Here is a 25629-nt window from a genome sequence, read left to right on the forward strand (position 1 = left end):
CACATGGAGAAGGTCCAATGCAGCCGTCTTTACCGCAATATCAAATCATTTCTGGTTTACAACTAAGTACCTTACTCTGAATGTTTTCAATAAAATGTTTAAAAAAAAATATATATATATATATATATATATCTTCTTAGCTATGAAAAAGTTCTCAAGCAAAAATGTATCTAGTACTGTCTGGGAGTGGTACTGTCTGGGAGTGGTCTGAGTGTGGAGGGGAAAACTAAAGACGAACTGTTATTCCGACCCGATTTACGATCGCAGAAATGGAACGTAATTCCCTTTTTATGCATATTTCTCTCTATGTGTATTTTGTCCTTGAGGGGGGGGGGGGGGGGGGGGGGGGTATTAAGTCAAGGCCATATTCTGACCTTGACTTAATACCCTCATGGGACATCTAATATTTTTCTTCCTGATAGAATTTGACCTTATGATCGCTGGAGGCAAATGTGAAACCAGTCACAATGCAGCAAACTGAAGTACAGTACATCAACATATCACGTTTGCCACCATCAGTTAAACCCACAGACATTTCTAGCTGTCACTTTAGTGTTCGTTTCCTTACATTTTGCATCATTCCATTGCATCGTCAGTTTACCTTTCTTTTCTCTGTCACGTTCCTGTGGTGGTTCCTGATAGCCTAATACAGTATTAGGCTAACTTATTACAAGTTGTGCAATAATTTGGGACACGTAGCCTATTTGAATCATTATGGAACGCAGACCATTAAACCTGGAGTCTGGCACAGGGTTCAGGACAACTGGACCTTTGTCATCACAGTTCCATGATTAGTGAGGATTACTAGGGTTTATTTATAGGACTACTGTTCAACCCTTATTGTACACTTTTCTCACCTTACAATATTTCATGAATTGAACAATTGATTATGTCAACTTTCAGGACAAGTCAAACCACTGTATTTTTGAATCACCAATATATTTCGCACTAAAGGCTTTCCAAACCTGTTTTTTTCATAAATAATTTCATCACCCTAAATAATATACAAGAAAGGAGATGAATATACGTGTATTTACATGTCTTTCTTTCATTGATCCCTAATATTCTAAACTGTTCTCTCCATATATTCGAGTCTGTCGAGAAAATTCTAATTAAAGGTACACCAAATTTAAAAGGATGGCTTTAAATAAATGTAATGAAAACCCTATTGAATGCACTTCTCAGTAGTTGGTATTCAGACTTACCTTTCAGAATGTACTTGCATACTCCCTTAAAATACCGTTGCTTGAAAAACCCATAGCCAATATATGCTTCCTCATAATAGTCAGAATGAATCTAAAATAACTCAAGAAATCTGTCATTAATTTTTACATATTTGTTGAGGAGATCTCAGTCACCCAATTTTACATTTAACTAAGATGTTGGGTGCAGTATTTCTCAATAAAAAAATCTGTAGGAAAACGAGTCATGCCTCATTGAATGACAACAAATACTTTATTGATGAATCCCTACTGTTGACTAATCACCAGTGAAGGGGCATAGACTTTGGCTCCGAACTTTGGCTTGCCTCTAGGAAAAATGTCAGGTGCCATAACGAACATAAACGTCACAAAATGTCGTCATAATTTATGCCTGATGTCTTCCGAACTGTTTCGGCTTGGAAGCATGCAGATGCCTTTATACAGGTAGGCCTAATTAACCGGCTTTGCAGGTATGGTTCCTTTGCGCACGCTGAATAAATGTAGTTCAACCACTGAATACCCTCCCACTTGCTGGCCAACAAATTTTCTTGTGGGGTTTTCATAAGAAAGGCGTGTGTAGGAAAAGTGTACATTTCCTAAGTCTGAATCGGGTCATAATTTACAGCCTTGTCATTTTGGAAGCGGCAGGGTAGCCTAGTGGATAGAGCGTTGGTCTAGTAACCGCAAGGTTGAAAGTTCAATTCCCGAGCTGACAAGGTAGAAATGTGTTGTTCTGCGCCTGAACACCCACTGTTCCCAGGCCGTCATTAAAATAAGAGTTTGTTCTTAACTTTAACTGACTTGCTTAGTAAAATACAGGTTAAAAACATGTCACCAGGCCGGCCAAAACTCCATCCCACTGAAACAGGCTGGAATTCAGGCAGTCTTATTTTCACAATTTCACAGTATTCTTCCAACCTCATAGTGTGGAAATATATATAAAACATAGGAAAATCTAGTTTTCGAATGCCCTGAGCCTTTAATCAATCAGATGTTTTATATGAATAAAGACATGCTGAAGTGCCAAAATTCAGCATTTTGACATGTCCCTCTGTGCACACTCTGTGACTTCTAGGAAGATTTTAACCCACTTAACCCCAACACCATCATTGAAGTTATTTTGTTGCTTTGACAAAGTCATTCCTAAAGATGATTATTTGTTTCATGTGATTAGTGATTAATTTACATCTGTCCCTCATTTTAAAGTCCACCCTGTTACATGAACTGTAACTCTCGTTTTAATATGGTGAATCTATTCCTTTAAAACATTTTTCTTTCCAAAGAAACATTGAACATCTAATGGTCAAATCCTAGTGTCAAAGCAGGTGAGCTGGTTCTACTCTTTTTGGCCATTGTCTGGTGTTCTGTGGTGGAAAACTGACTGGGTCGAGCATAACACGTCAACCATGTTACCTATAGACAGGCTAGAAATGTCAATTTTTTTGGCGGGGGGGAGTGAATCTTGCATTCAATTGCCACTCCCTGTTTCACACAACAAGCTTCAATTCCCCCTGTCACTAGCAGTGGCGGATTTAGGCATAGGCAACATGGGCAGCCGCCCAGGGCGGAATCTTGCCAGGGGCGGCATGGGGCACCCGCACAATTTTTTAAAATAAAAATATACAAAATACCAAAAATATTCCGAATGGTGACATTTGCTTGATCGGTTTTCAATACTCATTTGCACATCGCGTCAATGATATCATGTCACCGTGTGGAACTGTGGGCCAATTAACCATGTCGGAGTGGGCGCCCTGATTCTAGTTTGTGAGCTAGGCAGGCTACTGCCTGGGAAGGTCTCCCAGTCAGAAGTACGCGATGGGGTGGGGGTAGGTTGACTTCAGGTCTCCCCACTGGAAGCCCAAGGTAGGGGGAGGTGGGGAGTCTATCAAAAGCGCACCTCTAACTTTGTACAGTACTAATGCAATTAGTAATGCAATTAGTTGTGCAATTTAGTTAGTGTGTTTCTTGTTTGAAGTGCTATAGTGTAGTAATCAGGTTCTCTTCTTTACAAGTGTGTTATTCTATTTGTGTATTTGTGTGATATGGGATTTGTGCAATTTAGTTTTATTTGTGTTTTTTTTTTAGCAATAGGGTAATAGTGTAATAATTCGATTCTCTTTTTTTATTTGCATTTATATACTGCAATTTGTTTCCATTTGTTTTGTTACTTCTTTTTGATATTTGCGAGTCTTATTTTTGTATATATTTTGATATTTATACAGTTTTAAATGTTATGATTATTTATTTGTGTTGTTCCCCAAATGTCTGAATAACAATTACAGTTAGTGCAGAATGGTGCTATTTGGGGGGGGGGGGGGGGGAATCGCTGCTGGTCACTAGGGTACGTATTGATTTAAGACTAAATTGTCAACCCAGTTATGGTGAACACTGTTTTTTTATTTGGCACTTACAGCTGCAATGTGTAACTTTTTGGAAGTCCTGACCAAATTCACATAGAAATGTGAGTTATACATCTTTCATTCTCGTTGAAAGCAAGTATTAGAAGCGGTAGATATGCTCTATGTGCACTATTTCTATGCTTTCCCATTCTATGCATCTTTTCCTTTCGGTTTTGCACAGCAGCTTCAAACAGTTGAAAATACAATATTTTGGGTTATTGAAAAGATGTTTCACAGCAGTTTGGATGGTACAATGATTCTCTACATTATAGATTGCTTGTTTTCTCTATTTTTACTATTTTCTACATTGTAGAATAATAGTGACGACATCAAAACTATGAAAGAACACATACGGAATCATGTAGTAACCAAAAAAGTGTTAAACAAATCGAAATATATTTAACATTTTAGATTCTTCAAAGTAGCCACCCTTTGCCTTGATGACAGCTTTGCACACGCTTGGCATTCTCTCAACCAACTTCATCAGGTAATGCATTTCAATTAACAGGTGTGCATTGTTTAAAGTTCATTTGTGGAATTTCTTTCCTTCTTAATGCGTTTGAGACAATCAGTTGTGTTGTGACAAGGTAGGGGTGGTATACAGAACATAGCCATATTTGTTAAAAGACCAAGTCCATATTATGGCAAGAACAGCTCAAATAAGCAAAGAGAAATGACAGTTCATCATTACTTTAAGACATGAAGGTCAGTCAATACGGAAAATTTCAATAACTTTGAAAGTTTCTTCAAATGCAGTCGCAAAAACCATCAAGCGCTATGATGAAACTTGCTCGCATGAGGACTGCCACAGGAAAGGAAGACCCAGAGTTACCTCTGCTGCAGAGGATAAATTCATTGTAGTTAACTGCACCTCAGATTGCAGGCCAAATAAATGCTTCACAGAGTTCAAGTAACAGACACATCTCAACATCAACTGTTCAGAGAAGACTGCGTGAATCAGGCCTTCATGGTCGAATTGCTGCAAAGAAACCACCACTAAAGGACACCAATAATAAGAAGAGACTTGCTTGGGCCAAGAAACACGAGCAATGGACATTAGACCAGTGGAAATCTGTCCTTTGGTCTGGTGAGTCCAAATTTGAGATTTTGTGGTTCCAACTGCCGTGTCTTTGTGAGACGCAGAGAAGGTGAACGGATGATCTCTGCATGTGTGGTTCCCACTGTGAAGCATAGTTGAGGAGGTGTGATTGTGTGGGGGTGCCTTGCTAGTGATGCTGTCTGTGATTTATTTAGATTTCAAGGCACACTTAACCAGCAAGGCTACCACAGCATTCTGCAGCGATACGCCATCCCATCTGGTTTGCTTTTAGTGGGACTATCATTTATTTTTCAACAGGACAATGACCCAACACACCTCCAGGCTGTGTAAGGGCTATTTGACCAAGAAGAGGAGTGATGGAGTGCTGCATCAGATGACCTGGCCTCCACAATCATCCAACCTCAACCCAAATGAGATGGTCTGGGATGAGTTGGACTCCAGAGTGAAGAAAAAGCAGCCAACAAGTGCTCAGCATATGTGGGAACTGCTTCAAGACTGTTGGAAAAGCATTCCAGGTGAAGCTGGTTGAGAGAATGCCAAGAGTGTGCAAAGCTGTCATCAAGGCAAAGGGTGGTTACTTTGAAGAATCTAACATCTAAAATGTCTTCACTATTATTCTACAATTTAGAATATAGTAAAATAAAGAAAAACCCTTGAATGAGTAGGTGTGTCCAAACTTTTGACTGGTACTCTATATATATATATTTTTTTTTTTACATATATTTAACCGCTTTTGGGGGTAGGCGCAAAACTACCTTCATACTTCCATAAATTTTTTTCAACCAGTAGAGCAAAACGAGAACACCATCATGTTCGTGAGAATCTTCCTTTTCCATAGAGTGGTTTGTAGGTCACATTTTCGTGAGAAGACCAATTTCCTGAAAAACATGCTCTTGCTCTGCATCGCTCCAATAGCGACTTCATTCATAGGAAATTACATTTTTTTGGGGCAAACTTCGGGAACAATCTTTTGAAAGCTATTGGAGCAATGCATTTTGGGCAATGGTCCCACATTTATTTATATTAAAAAATAAACGTGTTATCAACCCAATATTGTTAATCAACCAGGTTGTCACCGAAATACTTATAATATAATAGTAGCCTTTGTCACGTTCGTCGTAATGTGGAAGAGAGGACCAAGGCGCAGCGTGATATAAATACATTCTTCTATTTATTATAACGTAACGAAGAATACTTAAACAGACTTACAAACAACAAACGAACGTGAAGCTATAATTTAAACAAGTGCAAACACAGGCAACTTACACATAGACAATCACCCACGACATACCCAATGAATATGGCTGCCTAAATATGGTTCCCAATCAGAGACAATGATAAACAGCTGCCTCTAATTGAGAACCAATCTAGGCAGCCATAGACATACAAACACCTAGACTAGACGAAACCCCATAAACATACAAAAACCCTAGACATGACAAAAACACATACATCCCCCATGTCACACCCTGACCTAACTAAAATAATAAAGAAAACAAAGATAACTAAAGCCAGGGCGTGACAGCCTTACATTTTTATTTTGTTTTTGATTAATGCCAATGCTATTTTCTGTGCTTGCTTTCGGTTTAATACTTTGGGATAAATGGACGCTACCCGTTAGTGTGATAGTGTGATGGGATAGTGTGATGATTTTGGGATAGTGTGATGGGATAGTGTATTTTGGGATAGTGTGATGATTAATTATTGCTTTCCTCACTGGAAATACAGAATATGTATAAAAATGCCAAATATACCAAAAGCTAAATCATGCAGAGATTTACGACTATTTAACCATGTTAATCATTACTGAAACATGCAAACTACAAACATTAAAGATAATGAATACATGATAACTTGATACAAATATTTTTTATAAATAATTCATACAAAAGTCAAGAGTTGGCTATAACATGAGTACAAACAAAGTGTGTGTATATGTGTGTAAGTGTGTGTGTGTGTGTGTGTATTATGGTCTGTACTATAATTTCCCATCATAAAAATGTATCACCATTCCCCAATCAAATACCTTCATCGATACAAAAAAATTATACAAAATAATTATCTGTATTTTTTCTCCAATCTGGCAACCCTCATAAAACTCGACATAGCTTTTGTATAAAATGCATTATGAAAGAGATTGTGTAATGTACACAAAGAGGTGGAGCCTTGTATTAAATGCATTATGAAGAATATGTTGTAATGTAGGCTACACGAAATATGAAATGCGTTATGAAGAAAATCGTGTAGACCTACTGTTGCCTACACGGAAAAAGGCCTTTCTGACTACAAGTGCACCAGTATCCCAAAGTGTTAAGAGAATACAATCCTAGAAAACAGTATTGGCAGTAATAAAAGAAAAAAACTACTTAAGGCTACTGTTATGTTCTGTCACGCCCTAACCTTAGAGATCCTTTTTATGTCTCTATTTTGGTTTGGTCAGGGCGTGGGTTGGGGTGGGCATTCTATGTTCTGTGTTCTATGTTTTGTATTTCTTTGTTGGTTGGCCGGGTGTGGTTCTCAATCAGAGGCAGCTGTCTATCGTTGTCTCTGATTGAGAACCATACTTAGGTGCTCTTGCCCACATGGGTTTTGTGGGTAGTTGTTTTCTGTCTCTGTCTGCACCAGACAGAACTGTTTCGTGTTGGTCTATTTTTGTTATTTTGTCTTAATGTTCTGAGTTAAAATAAATATTAACATGGACACTTACCACGCTGTGTTTTGGTCCACTCCTTCTTCCCAGGACGATCGTTACAGAACTACCCACCAATACAGGACCAAGCAGCGTGGAAGAGAGGACTGGACATGGGAGGACATCCTGGACGGCAAGGGATCCTACACATGGGAGGAGATCCTGGCTGGAAGGGATCGCCTTCAATGGGAACAGGTGGAGGCAGCCAGGAGAGCGGAGGCTGCAGGAAAAGGGAACTGCCGTTATGAGGGAACACGGCTGGCAAGGAAGCCCGAGAGGCAGCCCCCAAAAAATGTTTGGGGGGGCACACGGGGAGATTGGCTGAGCCAGGTTGGAGACCTGAGCCAACTCCCCGTGCTTACCGTGGCGGGCGTCGTACTGGTCAGGCACCGTGTTATGCGGTGGAGCGCACAGTGTCTCCAGTACGTGTTCTTAGCCCGGTGCGCTATATCCCAGCTCCTGGAATCTACCGGGCTAGGGTGAGCATCCAGCCAGGAAGGATTGTGCCAGCCCTGCTCTCCAGACCTCAGGTACATCTCTACGGCCCAGGATATCATGCGCCGGCTCTGCGCACTGTGTCTCCAGTGCGTCTGCACAGCCCAGTGCGTCCTGTGCCTGCGCCCCGCACGTGCAGGGCCAAAGTCACCATCCAGCCAGGACGGGTTGTGCAGGCTCTTTGCTCAAGACCTCCAGTGCGCCTCCACGGCCCAGTGTATCCGGTGCCTCGGCCAAGGACAAGGCCTCCTGCATGTCTCCCCAGCCTGGTGAGTCCTGTGCCTGTGCTAAGCCCTAACCCTCCTGCATGTCTCCCCAGCCTGGTGAGTCCTGTGCCTTCTATCAGAGCCAAGCATCCTGTGTGTCTCTCCACTCCAGTGATGATCCATGGCACAAAGCCTCCAGTGATGATCCATGGCACGAAGCCTCCAGTGAGGATCCATGGCACGAAGCCTCCAGTGATGATCCATGGCAAGAAGCCTCCAGCGACGCCTTTCAGTCCGGAGCCTCCAGCGACGCCTTTCAGTCCGGAGCCTCCAGCGACGCCCTTCAGTCCGGAGCCTCCAGCGACGCCCTCTAGTCCGGAGCCTGTAGGTGGCGACGCCCTCCTGTCCGGAGCCGCCGGAGTCGCCCTCCTGTCCGGAGCCGCCGGAGTCGCCCTCCTGTCCGGAGCCGCCGGAGTCGCCCTCCTGTCCGGAGCCGCCGGAGTCGCCCTCATGTCCGGAGCCCGCGGCGAGGGTCCCCAGTCCAGGGTCGGCGGCGAGGGTGCCTGCTCCAGAGGCGCCACCTAAGTGGGCCAAGCCTAAGGTGGAGCGGGGTCCACGTCCCGCACCAGAGCCGCCACCGTGGATAGATGCCCACCCAGACCCTCCCCTATAGATTTAGGTTTTGCGGCCGGAGTCCGCACCTTTGGGTGGGGGGGGGGGGGGGTACTGTCACGCCCCGACCTTAGAGATCCTTTTTATGTCTCTATTTTGGTTTGGTCAGGGCGTGAGTTGGGGTGGGCATTCTATGTTCTGTGTTCTATGTTTTGTATTTCTTTGTTGGTTGGCCGGGTGTGGTTCTCAATCAGAGGCAGCGGTCTATCGTTGTCTCTGATTGAAAACCATACCTAGGTAGCTCTTGCCCACATGGGTTTTGTGGGTAGTCATTTTCTGTCTCTGTGTCTGCACCAGACAGAACTGTTTCGTGTTGGTCTATTTTTGTTATTTTGTCTTAGTGTTCTGAGTTAAAATAAATATTAACATGGACACTTACCACGCTGCGTTTTGGTCCACTCCTTCTTCCCAGGACAATCGTTACATGTTCCAATTATTTCGATGATAACCTGGTTGATTAACAATATTGGGTTGTTAACAAGTTTTTTTAAAAATATAAATGTGGGACACAAAAAAGGCAGTGTAGAACACCATTGCCCATCATGCACTGCTCTAATAACTTTCAAAAGATTGTTCTGAAGTTTGGCCCCCAAAAAGGTATTTTCCTATGAATTAAGTCTCAAAAAAATTATTGTATTTTCACACAAATTAAGCCACACAAAACGCACAAAATCTGCTGAAATATTGTGAGATGTGTGTTGCTCTTCTCCCTGGTGTATTAGAGCTGTGTATCCCCAGATAGATTAACTTCCTATTTATTAATTTCCTTATTTACAGTGCGGGTCAAGGAGTTAAGCGGCCGAGTGTGCCACCACACACAGAATATACAATCCTTCGTAAATCTACTGAGTAATGAGGCGGAAACACCGGCATACCTGCCCCCCTTACCCCCTTACCCCCTACCCTGCCCCCCTCACCCCCCACCCTGCCCCCTGCCCCTGCCTGGGCTAAGTCCTCTTATTAAGGGTGGTTTGGTATGGGAGTGGGGGGGGGGGGGGGGGGGGGGTTGGCTCTAGACTGGTTTTAGGGCTTGAGAAGACATGGAGAGGACAGAGGGGAGGTAGGGGGAGGCAAGGGGAAAGACAGGAGGTAGTGTTTAAGCCCTGTGTTTGGCCAGGAAAGCTTAGGGAGGCCCTCTGGGGTTGCCCTCTGCCTCTTTACAAATTGAGGGCTGTGCCGGCAGGCGCCAGGGCAGAGCAGAATGAGCCAGCCTTTGCTGACCTTCGACCCTGCCCCGGCGCAGCAGAACCCGTAACCCAGGAGACTGGAACGCTGACCTCTGGGGATCGCATTCCCCTGCTTCCTGGTCCGGTCCTGGTCCGAGCTGCAGGGGATTCAGCTGGCTCTGAGTGGCCATCATGATGCTGTGCTAATTAGATTGAAAGCAGACCGCTCCGAAAACAAACAGCCTGATAATATTTAAGTTGGTCCAGTGGAGTGTGATAATGAATAAAGCGATACGCTGATTTGGAGGAGACTGGCTAAATGACAGGACTGGAGAGATTTTGTTTCACATATCCCAGGTATGATCTCGATCCCAGAGCATTTGGTACCCTGATCCACGTTAATAAGCATGTGTCATATGCAAACAAACCCTGGCTGAAACAAATCCTGGATCTGCGTGAGTAGCCGGTCCAATATCCAGGACCTGAGAACCAGGTAGTGTGGACATTTTTGACTGTTGTAAACAAGCTAGCTTGTAGAATGTGCGTTTCGCAAATTGTACTCTAAACCGGTTATAGTCAGGTATTGTGAAAGTAAAAAGTATTTCGTAGAAATCTCACAAACCGAATTTCATGTGAAAACGCCCTAAACAAATGTTTTTGTATATTTTCTATTTGCTGGAAGATTTGAGCTATTACAATGATTGCCAGTTTTTGCATAGTATTCTAAAGACCCGTTTGAATATTTAAATATTTTGTCTGAATTAATGGATGAAATACGCATCTACCCACGACGATATGACCATCTGGATGATGTCCTGAATATAGAGCTCTACATATGACCATCTGGATGATGTCCTGAATATAGAGCTCTACATATGACTATCTGGATGATGTCCTGATTATAGAGCTCTACATATGACCATCTGGATGATGTCCTGAATATAGAGCTATACATATGACTATCTGTATGATGTCCTGAATATAGAGCTCTACATATGACTATCTGGATGATGTCCTGAATATAGAGCTCTACATATGACTATCTGGATGATGTCCTGAATATAGAGCTCTACATATGACTATCTGGATGATGTCCTGAATATAGAGCTCTACATATGACTATCTGGATGATGTCCTGAATATAGAGCTCTACATATGACTATCTGGATGATGTCCTGAATATAGAGCTCTACATATGACCATCTGGATGATGTCCTGAATATAGAGCTCTACATATGACCATCTGGATGATGTCCTGAATATAGAGCTCTACATATGACTATCTGGATGATGTCCTGAATATAGAGCTCTACATATAACTATCTGGATGATGTCCTGAATATAGAGCTCTACATATGACTATCTGGATAATGTCCTGAATATAGAGCGCTAGAGAACTAACTGTTGTTATGGACTTGGAGCCATTCTGACATTTTGACATAGTAGTAGCTTAATGTCATACCTCAGAACTCAGCTTTCCGACCTGTATGGTAGTTTCTCAGGTATAATTACAAAAACATGCATACACTACCGAGGGGGGAATCTCTCTTCTGTAAGCAACACCCAAATTACTATGAATTTAAAGAATCCTGGTTTTCGTTACACCTCAAAAGCCCTCCATCTCTCTCTCTCTCTCTCTCTCGTTCTCGCTCTCTATCTCTTTCTCTCTCGTTCTCGCTCTCTATCTCTCTCTCATTCTCTCTCCCTCTCTCACTTCATCTCTGGTTCCTTCCCTGTCTCTCTGTATACAGTGTGTGTAACTGGACCCCAGGGTTTCCACATAAGACTGAAGGACATCTGTCTGTAATGTAACATTTCCTAACATTTCATTCCAAGTGGGTAATTCCTGACTGCTCTCACCCTGTGAAAACAGATCAGTGCCCCCTCGCCCCTCCTCACCTCCAGCGCCATTCTCTCTCCATCCCCTGATGAAACTCTTTCTGTCTGCTGAAGTGTTTTCCACGCTCCTCCTGTGGGTGGGTGGCACGCTGCTCCCTGCAGAGCGCTGTTTAAACACCCCCCCCCCCCCGAGCCCAGGGCATGCTGGGACGACTGGCCCACACAGGTTAACGGTAATTGCATCAGGAAGTGTGATCAGTATGGTTCAAGAGCTGCCTAATTCTATCAGCAGGCCGGGGCGAGAGGGAGAGGTACAGGAGGGAGAGAGAGGGGTACAAAAAAGAAAAAGAGAGAGGGGTATGGAGAGAGAGAAAGTGAGAGAGAGGGATACAGAGAAAGCGAGAAATATAGAAAAAAAGAGGTAGAGAGAGGTAGGAATACATGAGTGAAGGCATGGGGCTGTGCGTGTTTCTTAGGCTGGGATGGATGGTCAGAGCTCATTAACCACAGGAGCGATTCATATTCCTGTCAGAGGAACTCAGCCCGCAGCGAGATGGGAACAATTAAAACGCCGGATGGCTTTTGAATGGAAATGATTGATGAATAACGAGCCTTTATGATTTATAGAGAGCTACAGGGAGAAATGACATCTATTACAGCACTGTCTGACTCCTGCTAGACTCGTCTGGCCAATATAACACCGTATGGTACTTTACTGTTCTTATAGGCTGTCAGATGCTGTATATAGATTCCTGTTAACATAATAAATGTTGAACGTGGTCAGAGGTAGAAAGAGAAATCTGGCTGTGATGTTCTGTTAACATTGAGCTCAATGCCAAATGCTGATAGATCTATAACTAGTCGGTGGAGATATAACACACTTGAGGTAGAGACCTTTGGTAGGAAACATGTCCAACATTGGACTACTGTTACGCCATGGAGTAACACACTCCAATGAGACAGAGAGGGCCAGAGGGTGATGAGAACTTCCTCGACAGGTTCTTCAGCCTGTTGTGTCGTGAGGTTAGAACCCTGCCACTGGAAACACATTCTGCCTTGACCTATCACATCAGCCATCAGCCAGAGACCAGGGATCTCCCAGGCTGGCCTTTCCATGTTGTAAGTCAGGGACTCAGACAGAGTAAGCCATCAGGCTGGAGACACCAGGCCTGCAGCTACAACAGACCTGGGACCAGTGACGGATCACTCACAGTTCCCCCCTCAGGGGCTATGTGTGTGTGTGTGTATGAGCACCTCTCAGGGCCTGACACAAACAAATCTCTCGCCAGCTCGTCTCCCATAAGAGCACCATACAGAACAGCCTGGTGACATGTATAGAATAGCAGGAAGAGAGGACATCCGAACAACACAGCTGGAATTCTGCCATTGCATGTGAGCCCCGGCACTCCTGATCTCCCGTGTGTATGTGAGAGGAGACTCAGGCGGGATGGAGGGTAGTGGAAAATGATCTGATGACTGGGAAAAAGAGGTTCTGGAACATAAGTCTTATGTGTGAGGTGACTGGGGGAAATACACACTTTGAGGAGGAAGATGGGGGTGTGTGGGGGGGGGGGGGGGGGGGGGGGGGGGGGTCCCAGCTTATCTTACATTTACAGAAGTGCATTCTCATATAATATATAAAAAATACTGTATATTTCTGATGTATTTATCAGTAATGCCTTCAAGTATGCTAAATAGTTGACCATTGGGTTGAGGACTGGGTAGGTTGGGATGTAGTAAGGAATAGGATTACCGGAGAGAGTGTGAGAGAGATGGAGGGAGAGATGGAAAGAGGGAGATAGGGAGTGTATGGGAGCAGGTTCAGAATGTTGTCCCTCGTGTGCTGTGTGTGCTGAACTGTGAGAGGCCTGAACACATGCAGACCATGAGAGACGGCTCCGCTCAATCCCTGTTTATAACCCCATACACCCTCACTGAGCCCTCACTGCTACTGCTTACACACACACACACACACACACACACACACACACACACACACACACACACACACACACACACACACACACACACACACACACACACACACACACACACACACATATTCAAAAAAGACACACCACTGTTTTTAATAGTTAAATAAAATAATTGATTTTTTAACAAGGTATTCATAAAGAAATTGATAATATATCTTATCTCATCCTATCATGTTGAATCTTATCTTACTTCCACTACAACAAAATAAATAATTACACTGTATATCATTACTCAAATATCAATGTGCTGTATTCTTATGATTTAGAATCATCATGGAAATGAAATAGACTGGTTTCAGATCAACACTAACTCTGACTCTTAGCAACAACATTCTAAAGTCAAACATTGTATGTATGGATGTCTGAGCTGTTTAAACAGACAGCTCAGTGCTTTCAACATGTCAATACCTCTCACAAAGACAAGTAGTGATGCAGTCAATCTCTCCTTTTCTTTAAGCCAGGAGAGATTGACAGGCATGTTATTGATGTAAAGTCGTAACAGCAGACTATGATCGATGATGTCAAAAGCTGCTACCACAATCTTCTTATTATAAGTGTGTCTTGATAATGGAGCAGGGAAGGGGTTGTATGGGCTGAGCTAGGCTGCTCAGGGCTGGGTAGAGGGTCACACGTGCCTTACTGTGGTGGAAGTAGTTGTGGAGGTGGTGGTTGTGAGGATGGTGTTGGTGGTCAGAGTGGCCAGATGTGGGGCCACCAGGCTGCTAGACTAAACCTGTGTGGAGAAAGATTCTCCAGAACTCCACAGCTACAGGCCTGACTGCCTCCTCTACAGGGCTGCTGCCCACATGTGCACCTTACCGCCCACTCGGGTGGGCACGCCACGTTACACATCCCATCTGCAACTAAAACTTGTCAATAAGGTAGGAATGTTGCGTCACACTGGTGAGGGAGGGGTAGGGGAAAAGGGTTCAGGGGGAAACGGTGGTTAGGGCAGACAACTGTAAATACCTCTTTTGTTTGGTAGACTGACTCCAACTTTTTCCCCTCCTGGAATAACAGAGGTAGAGACTGACTGTGTGGGTCATAACATCAGCGTTAGCCTTGTAGCCTTTACATAATGTGTCACTTTGACTTCATTTAGGCTACTGTATGTTAGCCTATTAGCCCTTAGTGTGGAGCTTGACACTACATACCCTCATGGTTTAATATGGTGTTGTTCAGTTGTTTGCTGAGCCATCAATGGTAGTTGGTTGACCTACCATGCTCAACCTTGCTATGCACTTTAATGCCATGATCGTTTACCCCCCGGTGCCACAGCACAGAGGTCAATGGAAACTCCCAGTCAGTCAGAGTGTAGGAGGCTGGCAGGGATATAGGAACTGTAGGTAGTAAAGGTACGAGAGAAAGGAAAAAGCAGTGTGGGTTGAGTGTGGGTAGGGATGTTCAGTCCAGTCATACGTGAAGTGTTTTGGTGTCGGTGTCCAGCGTACATACGGTATCTGGCCAAGGATCCAAATCCACCTGAATGAACGTGTAAACGGAGAGCAGTGCCAAACCTTAGCGTGTCCTCCCATTCCCATTCACCGTGCTGGCTGATGGGACACGTTTCGGCTGGCCACCCCATGGAGGGAGAAAGGGGGAGGTAGGGGATCCGGAGAATGGGTGATGGTTCCAGAAGTGGGGGGTCTATGAGAATCTAAGGTGTTCCTAGTGGATGAAATAGTAGGTAAGGTTACATCAAAGCACTGGTGAAGTTAGATATTGAACGGAGAGAATTAACTTGTTTTGTTAACATAAATTACCTTGTTATCCTCAACTTGCATAAAATGACAAAAGTGGACCGCTCGAATGTTGATTTGCTTAATTATCTTATTTTATTTCACTTTGAGCCCTGTGCTGCAGAAATATGTACAGTCCTGTTCTGCAGAAATAAACAAAAATAATTTAACAAATCAAAATCCGTCCACGTTTTTCCAACTTGCATGAATCTCTTTGTGATGGTATCGTACCTTGAACAATCACGTACAACATTGCTGTATATTGCAATTTTTTCAAGTACTAGTTTGTGTGTATTGCTCTTATCTGAGGCACGTTACTGGCCTCCAGATTAACTAAATGGTTGTGTAACAATCCGATATGCTGCAGGAGAATCACCAGCGAGCTATCATCTCTGGACTTAAACATTTCCTTCCTCTTACCAATTTGTTCCTAACGCTCACTTCCCGTTCAGTCTAACATCCATGCCAACCAGCTTTCTTGGAGATGGGTGATATCATCATATCAGTCCATCGCCAAAATATGACTCTTCAATTTGCACCATTTAAAAAAGGAAAAAAGAGAACTATTCTGAAGTGGGAATACACCATATTTTTGCTTTGATTCAAGATAGCAAACAGATTTTTAAGGCGCAGACAAGTCAATTGAGGGGTTAAAATACGGGTGTGGTAGAAAGGAGACGGAAAGAGAGTGAATGGCCAATAGTTTCCACTCATATTAGCCATTGAGTCAGCGTGTGGATGAGGAAGGGCAAAGGAATATCTCCCCCAGAGTAAATACACATCCTCACTTTGCCATTGTAGCCTAACGTCTCTGTGGCCTCACCCACACAGTGTGGTCAAACAACTTCCCCCTTACCTCCCCTTTACTTCACTATGCAGCCATTGTACTCCAATGTCTCCCTCTCTCCCTATTTTCTTTTGCTTGAGGTTTTTGGACAGTGTAAACGATACAAAGGGCATTTATGTCTTTGGCAGTATCTCAGTGTCGGGGTCTCTGTCTGTACACTAAGAAAGACTGTTGTATGGCTTCCCTTCGCCCTGCAGGGTTATTGGCTCGTATTCTAGAGCAGCCAGAGTCTTTACAGGTGAAAGGCAGCCAGGTCTGGCCAGGGCAGGCTGGTGGGTTTCAGGGAGGTCTGTCAGCAGAGAAGGTGGGGTAGACTACAGTGTTCTCCTCTGATCTGGAGCCCACTTGGGAGAGCAGCGCAGCTTAAGTGGCCTCTGGATAGTTGACATGAGAAAAATATTTTCACAACTGATTATGTGTCAGTGTGTGTGTGCATGTGTGGGGGTGGGGGGTGGGGGGGGGGGGGGGTTCTGGTCATGTGTGTGTATGTGTGTGTATGTGTGTGTGTGTGTGGGGGGGGGGGGGGGGGGGGTTCTGGTCATGTGTGCATGTGTGTGTATGTGTGTGTATGTGTGTGTATGTGTGTGTGTGCTCCCAAATCATAAAAATGTACCACCTGATAAAGTCCACCACCCCCCAACATTTTCCCTCCCTCATCGTGACATATTTGTATTTTATTCCAAAGATAGGCGAGAGCCAATGGAATGCGCCTGGCTCTGGTTTCTGAGTGAAAAGCGTGTTAATACTTCTGACTCTAATCACAGAGTTCACATATTGGTTTGATTTGTGCAGATCAGGCTCTAATGGGCAAACACTCGCAGGGTTAATCAATGTGTGAGTGGATGGAGCAGGGCTGGGGCTCACAGCTATACGGGTCACTGTGTGTGTGTGTGTGTGTGTGTGTGTGTGTGTGTGTGTGTGTGTGTGTGTGTGTGTGTGTGTGTGTGTGTGTGTGTTTGTGTGTGTGTGTGTGTGTGTGTGTGTGTGTGTGTGTGTGTGTGTGTGTGTGTGTTACAGATATGCAACCTCTGGAGCTTAACCTTGTCGGCTGAGAGGGTGCAGAAGATGTGTGTGAGACATGTAATCTGTGGTAGACACTGCCCTGTGCTTGTGAGTTATCAGTGATGACTCTGAGTGTACTGCATCAATGTGGGGTATCAGTGATGACTCTGAGTGTACTGCATCAATATGGGGTATCAGTGATGACTCTGAGTGTACTGCATCAATGTGGGGTATCAGTGATGACTCTGAGTGTACTGCATCAATATGGGGTATCAGTGATGACTCTGAGTGTACTGCATCAATATGGGGTATCAGTGATGACTCTGAGTGTACTGCATCAATGTGGGGTATCAGTGATGACTCTGAGTGTACTGCATCAATGTGGGGTATCAGTGATGACTCTGAGTGTACTGCATCAATGTGGGGTATCAGTGATGACTCTGAGTGTACTGCATCAATGTGGGGTATCAGTGATGACTCTGAGTGTACTGCATCAATGTGGGGTATCAGTGATGACTCTGAGTGTACTGCATCAACGTGGGGTATCAGTGATGACTCTGAGTGTACTGCATCAATGTGGGGTATCAGTGATGACTCTGAGTGTACTGCATCAATGTGGGGTATCAGTGATGACTCTGAGTGTACTGCATCAATGTGGGGTATCAGTGATGACTCTGAGTGTACTGCATCAATGTGGGATATCAGTGATGACTCTGAGTGTACTGCATCAATGTGGGGTATCAGTGATGACTCTGAGTGTACTGCATCAATGTGGGGTATCAGTGATGACTCTGAGTGTACTGCATCAATGTGGGGTATCAGTGATGACTCTGAGTGTACTGCATCAATGTGGGGTATCAGTGATGACTCTGAGTGTACTGCATCAATGTGGGGTATCAGTGATGACTCTGAGTGTACTGCATCAATGTGGGGTATCAGTGATGACTCTGAGTGTACTGCATCAATGTGGGGTATCAGTGATGACTCTGAGTGTACTGCATCAATGTGGGGTATCAGTGATGACTCTGAGTGTACTGCATCAATGTGGGGCATTAGTGAAGATGCTCCAATGGGCTGAGAGCAAGGTACTGCAGCTGCTTTGAGATGGCAGTGGAGAAGAGGTGTAAAAATCATATGTGTTCACCTCCCCTTCTATATTGTCGATGACTCTTCTCAGTTCTACCCAATTCTTATTCCACTGACGGTAATCCAACATCCAACCCCCTCGCCCCACCCCTCCCTATGTCCTTTGCTGGGAAATCAGATATTTAGCTAAAATTACCTGCGTGGCTCAGATCTTCCCTCATTCCTCCTCTCTCTCTCTCTCTCTCTCTCTCTCTCTCTCTCTCTCTCTCTCTCTCTCTCTCTCTCTCTCTCTCTCTCTCTCTCTCTCTCTCTCTCTCTCTCTCTCTTTCTCGGCTCCCTTTCCCCCCTTTCACTCTCATCATCTCCATCCACAGAAAGCTGTGGGTCTTTTCCTCTGTCCTGTAAAACTGAGGTCTGCCTGGTGTTGTGTGGTTGTGTGGTTGTGGTCGGGATGCTGCAGTTGCCAGGTTTATGGCTGGACGCTGCGGTTGCCAGATTGATGGGTTATTCCCATAGGAGGGAAACCAAACAATTCCTAGAATGTACCTTCAGACTCCTGAGGAGAAATATACAGCATCTTGTCCCTTTAGTCAGGTCAAGCTGGAAAGATGGATGAGCTCAGGATTATGGGGGATGGTAGTTGTGAATACAGGACTTTGTTTAACAGGGCCTTGGTCTCTCTTCACAGCAGCATAGACAGATGAAGCTAGACTGAGAGTAGGTTTGGCTGCATGGGCCACTCTGTCACACACTGACAGGTTGGATCATTGACTCATAGGGAATGTAATCCAACAGTTGTGCTCCTCCAAAAATGTTAACTATGGCAGATATGAGAGGGGTGCAGGTTGTGTAAGATTGTAATAATGTGCTGGCCTGCTGTGTGGCCTAGCTGTGCTGAGGCAGTGTAAACAGATAATACATCTCCCCCATATGGTACACACACATACACGCCAGCACACACACACATACACGCCAGCACACACACACACACACTCACACACACACACACACACACACACACACACACACACACACACACACACACACACACACATCTCCTCCCTCGCATGGCAGGTTGACTGTGTTTACCCCATCCCAGACACACTGCAATAAAGCATGGACACTCCTCTACCCCAGAAACCCTCCCCTATCCTGGGGAGCTGCACTTGACCAAGGGCCCCCTCCTCTGGAGAGCGTGGAGAGTCCTGGCTGTCTGACGTGTATTCCTCTGTGAGTGTGGCTGTGTGTTTAGTTATTAAAAGGTTGACTTTATGCAAAGTGACAGTGATGATGATACATTATCCTTCTCCAGGACTCACAGAGATAAACACTGTTGTGGCTGTGAGCCACCGTGATGATTTACACTGTTTTGGTCAGGCGAGGTTAAAGTGAGGAGCTCAGCGTGTGTGTGTGTGTGTGTGTGTGTGTGTGTGTGTGTGTGTGTGTGTGTGTGTGTGTGTGTGTGTGTGTGTGTGTGTGTGTGTGTGTGTGTGTGTGTGTGTGTGTGTGTGTGTGTGTGTGTGTGTGTGTGTGTGAAATATGACACTGAAAACGGCTGTATTTCATTTTGTGACAGGGAAGGAAATGTCTCTGATAGTGAAACAATAGTGTTGGTGAGGTTAGCTAGTGTGTGAGAGAGCTAATTAAAATACTTACATTCAGCTCTGAAACTGGAACCAACATATGCGGACTTGAAGAAGACTAGAGGGGTATCATACGAAGCAGGTTGGAGGAGTTAGTGAGGTAACTTTGGTCAACGCTGAGTTAAACTCTGGATAACCGGTCATACAAAAGTGGCTCACCTTTTAGCCAGCTACACTTCTATGGCAATGAATCCTTCAGAACTAACCTGTCCTGGGGGCAGGCGTACTCACGGCTATCTCCACTTACCCTGAATGAAATGACTGAGCTGCGAGTTGACGTCCAATGAAATCAGATTCACATTTTTAGAAGTTCATTTGGTATCCTTTCCCCAAAAGAACATACATAAAAAGTTGTATAAAAATAAACTATTACAATTTCATGGGATTCATCAAAACAGCCAAACAAAGCACAGCGATACCACTACAAATCCACTAATTTATCGACTCCATCTAAATCAGATTTTAAGTTTTAATATACCTTCATACTAAATGGTACACTATGCCATTGAGCCACATATAGTGCTGTACACACTGCCTTCCACTGCCCAGAAGTGCTTAGCAGTGGGTACTTGGGTAGTGGGACTGTAATGGCATTCTTAGTTAATGGAGGAGGTCTCTACTGCTGGGCATTGGAGCACAAAATGGATCCTCTCTGAAATGAAGCCTTGTTTCCTCCTGATGTCTGCCCTCTGGGATCCAAATGGTGGACAGACAGTCTGCTTTGCTCAGACTGATGCACTTGAAGTGAAGATACTGTAAGACATTACCTTCAGCAGCTTTCTGATATATGTCCTGTATTTGGTATGTTGTATATTTGGTATGTTGTGTATTTGGCATGTTGTATATTTGGTATGTTGTACATTTGGTATGTAAAATGTGAAATTAACATGACTTGTACTACAGGTATATGATCTTAATATTTTTTTGCCGTTTTGCTACAGCTGGAAAATAATCCTGCAGCAACAGGAAATGTGAATTAATACATGGATTATAATGAATGGACATTTTTGTAGTGGTTGATACATTTTTCGTAATGGAAAATTAAGTCTGAAATGTAAAATTGGAAATTAAATGAAGGGGGATCAAATGAAGATCCTACATCTGTATAAAATGATAAGCCAGATGTTAAATATGTATCTGTATGTGTGCAGTATGTCAGTATCTGAACATGTGTCCATGTGTGTGTGTATTGATATGCATGCATACTTGTACATGTGTGTGTAGATGCATGTTATTGTACGTGCAACGCTACATGCTTGCTTGGATGCGTGTGTATGCGGTAAAGGAGGAACAGCTCGCTGGGCCGTATGTTGGGTGTCTGGGGCCGAGGCGGGCCGGTCCGGGGCAGTGTTTATGCTATGCTATGATTAACACCGTCCAGGTGCTCTGTTGGCAGTCCTGGCCACCCACCGCCCACTGTTGCTGCTTCTTGAGACACACACATTTCCCCACCGTGGCTGGGCCCAGTCATCCATATTTACAAAGCTGGACGAGCCAACACGCTGAACTATTGACCACCATTTATTCTTATTCTCAGACTATCATAAACGATGCTTCTTCACTGACAGAGAGATGGAGAGGGGGAAGAGAGAAGAGAGGCCAGAGAGGAGAGAGAGGTGTAGGCGTCTGGAGGGGAGTTAGAATTCCACAATGAAACAGAGTGTAAGGAGGGTAGAGGGGATGGAGAGGAGATGGGGGTGAAATAGAGAGAGAGAGAGCGAGGGAAAGAGACCAAGGGAGAAAGAGACGGAGGTGTGTGTGTCTGGCTCCCTAGCTGTGACGGTCTGCTTCAGAGGGAACGAGCTGAGGATGGATGCCACAGACAGCGCTCAGACGGCGTTGAGCATTTCATTAACCCTATCTCCCCTGGTCTAGACAGGAAGGACCATGCCTAGCCCCACACAACCATGGCCCTGTTGAGGGAGCTGATCTTGGGGCTGGGTCAGCGCTTGCCGAGCCCCTGGGAGGCAGCATGCTGTTTGTTTTGCCCTAGTTGTGTACTGTATGTACCCACAGTCTGTTTGTTCAAAATGGCTTATTCATGCTTCAGCTCTATTCACAGGATTCTCACACTGAGCTTTCTCAGAAGAGATGTCTGTCCTCATGTTTGCTGATTGGTCCCAGAGCCGAGAAGCTGTCAGAGACTGAGGTCAGAGTGAGGAGAGAAGAGGACAAGAGGAGAAAGGAGAGGACAAGAGAAGAGAAGAGAAGAGAAGAGAAGAGAAGAGAAGAGAAGAGAGGAGAGGAGTAGAAGAGGAGAAGAAAGATGGAAAGGAGGAGGAAGGGAAGGAGAGCAGAGTGGGGAGCTAAATCAATAGTCCAGAGAATCTGCATTCTTCCACTGAACTGTCTGACTAACTGTTCCTAATTGTGTAATCACTGGCATTGGTATGAGTAGTTGTGTAATAACAGTCAGTTAACACAATATCTCATCTCACTCCCACTCAGTGTATCAATATGTATTCACACCTGTTTTCTTGACATCCTGTTGGAATAACTAACTTTTTGGCATCGGTTTGTGTTTAACATTGTACATTTCTGTGACACCAAATCATTTCGTCACCATATGTTTTTTGCCAAAACTCAGTTTAGGTACTATTCATAGGTTATTGAAGTATAATATATAATGTAATTACAAAGTATCAGTCCTATCCCTGCTGCAAAGGCATCTGGGATGCTGGAGGAACCACAGGTCTAGAGAAAACACAGTCCAAGCCTACTCTTTGAGCACTGGATTTTACAAGCCAAACAAGTGGTAGGGCATTCCCCCATGTCAAATAAATATGATGTCAAAGAGATAGTCATCAACCATGTGTTTTAATTGTCAGACAGGAAGATTGGATTTGATTTCCGAGGGAGATACTCTGAATGATTGGTAGTCCTATTTTACAAAGCTATAACTATAAGTAAGCAAGAGCTTGAACTGATGTGACTGAAATCCATAACCGTAACATATCACCTTCAATTTAGGATTATGGTATAGTTAGAATTATTTTAGCCTTACTTAAAGATGCAGTCCGGGATCTTAAGCACTTACAAATGCGTACAATATTGTATGAATTGGAATTCGTATAAAAAATGTAAAAAACGTAGTACACAATTGTGCACAATTTTTGGGGACCCGTTTTGGCTAGTGAACACTGAAATTATACAAAACCTTTGGAGCATCACTTTAATTCCAGATGTAAGGACTAGTGTGAGGTGACTGAGTATACCTAAACACACTTTGCTTAGAGAAAAACAGAAAACCACCACCCACCAAAAATATGATATAAATGCCTACTACAGTGCCTTACAAAAGTATTCATCCCATTGGCGTTTTTCATATTTTGTTGCATTACAACCTGTAATTTAAATAGATTTTTATTTGGATTTCATGTAATGGACATACACAAAATGGTAACAATTGTTGAAGTGAAATGAAAAAAAATGACTTGTTAAAAAATTCAACAAAAAAGGAAACTGAAAAGTGGTGCGTGCATATGTATTCACCCCCTTTGCTATGAAGCCCCTAAATAAGATCTGGTGCAACCAATTACCTTCAGAAGTCACACAATTATGTAAATAAAGTCCACCTGTGTGCAATCTAAGTGTCACATGATCTGTCACATGATCTCAGTATATACAGTGGGGAGAACAAGTATTTGAGACACTGCCGATTTTGCAGGTTTTCCTACTTACAAAGCATGTAGAGGTCTGTAATTTTTATCATAGGTACACTTCAACTGCGAGAGACGGAATCTAAAACAAAAATCAAGAAAATCACATTGTATGATTTTTAAGTAATTAATTTGCATTTTATTGCATGACATAAGTATTTGATACATCAGAAAAACAGAACTTAATATTTGGTACAGAAACCTTTGTTTGCAATTACAGAGATCATTCGTTTCCTGTAGTTCTTGACCAGGTTTGCACACACTGCAGCAGGGATTTTGTCCCACTCCTCCATACAGACCTTCTCCAGATCCTTCAGGTTTCGGGGCTGTCGCTGGGCAATACGGACTTTCAGCTCCCTCCAAAGATTTTCTATTGGGTTAAGGTCTGGAGACTGGCTAGGCCACTCCAGGACCTTGAGATGCTTCTTATGGAGCCACTCCTTAGTTGCCCTGGCTGTGTGTTTTGGGTCACTGTCATGCTGGAAGACCCAGCCACGACCCATCTTCAATGCTCTTACTGGGGGAAGGAGGTTGTTGGCCAAGATCTCGTGATACATGGCCCCATCCATCCTCCCCTCAATACGGGGCAGTCATCCTGTCCCCTTTGCAGAAAAGCATACCCAAAGAATGATGTTTCCACCTCCATGCTTCACGGTTGGGATGGTGTTCTTGGGGTTGTACTCATCCTTCTTCTTCCTCCAAACACGGCGAGTGGAGTTTAGACCAAAAAGCTCTATTTTTGTCTCATCAGACCACATGACCTTCTCCCATTCCTCCTCTGGATCATCCAGATGGTCATTGGCAAACTTCAGACGGGCCTGGACATGCGCTGGCTTGAGCAGGGGGACCTTGCGTGCGCTGCAGGATTTTAATCCATGACGGCGTAGTGTGTTACTAATGGTTTTCTTTGAGACTGTGGTCCCAGCTCTCTTCAGGTCATTGACCAGGTCCTGCCGTGTAGTTCTGGGCTGATCCCTCACCTTCCTGATGATCATTGATGCCCCACGAGAGCCCCAGACCGAGGGTGATTGACCGTCATCTTGAACTTCTTCCATTTTCTAATAATTGCGCCAACAGTTGTTGCCTTCTCACCAAGCTGCTTGCCTTTTGTCCTGTAGCCCATCCCAGCCTTGCGCAGGTCTACAATTGTAACCCTGATGTCCTTACACAGCTCTCTGGTCTTGGCCATTGTGGAGAGGTTGGAGTCTGTTTGATTGAGTGTGTGGACAGGTGTCTTTTATACAGGTAACGAGTTCAAACAGGTGCAGTTAATACAGGTAATGAGTAGAGAACAGGAGGGCCTCTTAAAGAAAAACTAACAGGTCTGTGAGAGCTGGAATTCTTACTGGTTGGTAGGTGATCAAATACTTATGTCATGCAATAAAATGCTAATTAATTACTTAAAAATCATACAATGTGATTTCTTGATTTTTGTTTTAGATTCCGTCTCTCACAGTTGAAGTGTACCTATGATAAAAATTACAGACCTCTACATGCTTTGTAAGTAGGAAAACCTGCAAAATCGGCAGTGTATCAAATACTTGTTCTCCCCACTGTATATACACCTGTTCTGAAAGGCCCCAGAGTCTGAAACCCCGCTAAGCAAGGGGCACCACCAAGCAAACGGCACATTGAAGACCAAGTGAGCTTTCCAAACAGGTCAGGGACAAGGTTGTGGAGAAGTACAGATCAGGGTTGGGTTATAAAAAAATATCCAAAACTTTGAACATCCCATGGAGCACCATTAAATCCATTATTAAAAAATGGAAAGAATATGGCACCACAACAAACCTGCCAAAAGCCCACCAAAACTCACGACCAGGCAAGGAGGGCATTAATCAGAGGTGCAACAAAGAGACCAAAGATAACCCTGAAGGAGCTGCAAAGCTCCACAGCGGAGATTGGTGTCTGTCCATAGGACCACTTTA

The sequence above is a fragment of the Salvelinus namaycush genome, chromosome 1 (assembly GCF_016432855.1).
Source record: "Salvelinus namaycush isolate Seneca chromosome 1, SaNama_1.0, whole genome shotgun sequence".
NCBI lineage: Eukaryota > Metazoa > Chordata > Actinopteri > Salmoniformes > Salmonidae > Salvelinus > Salvelinus namaycush.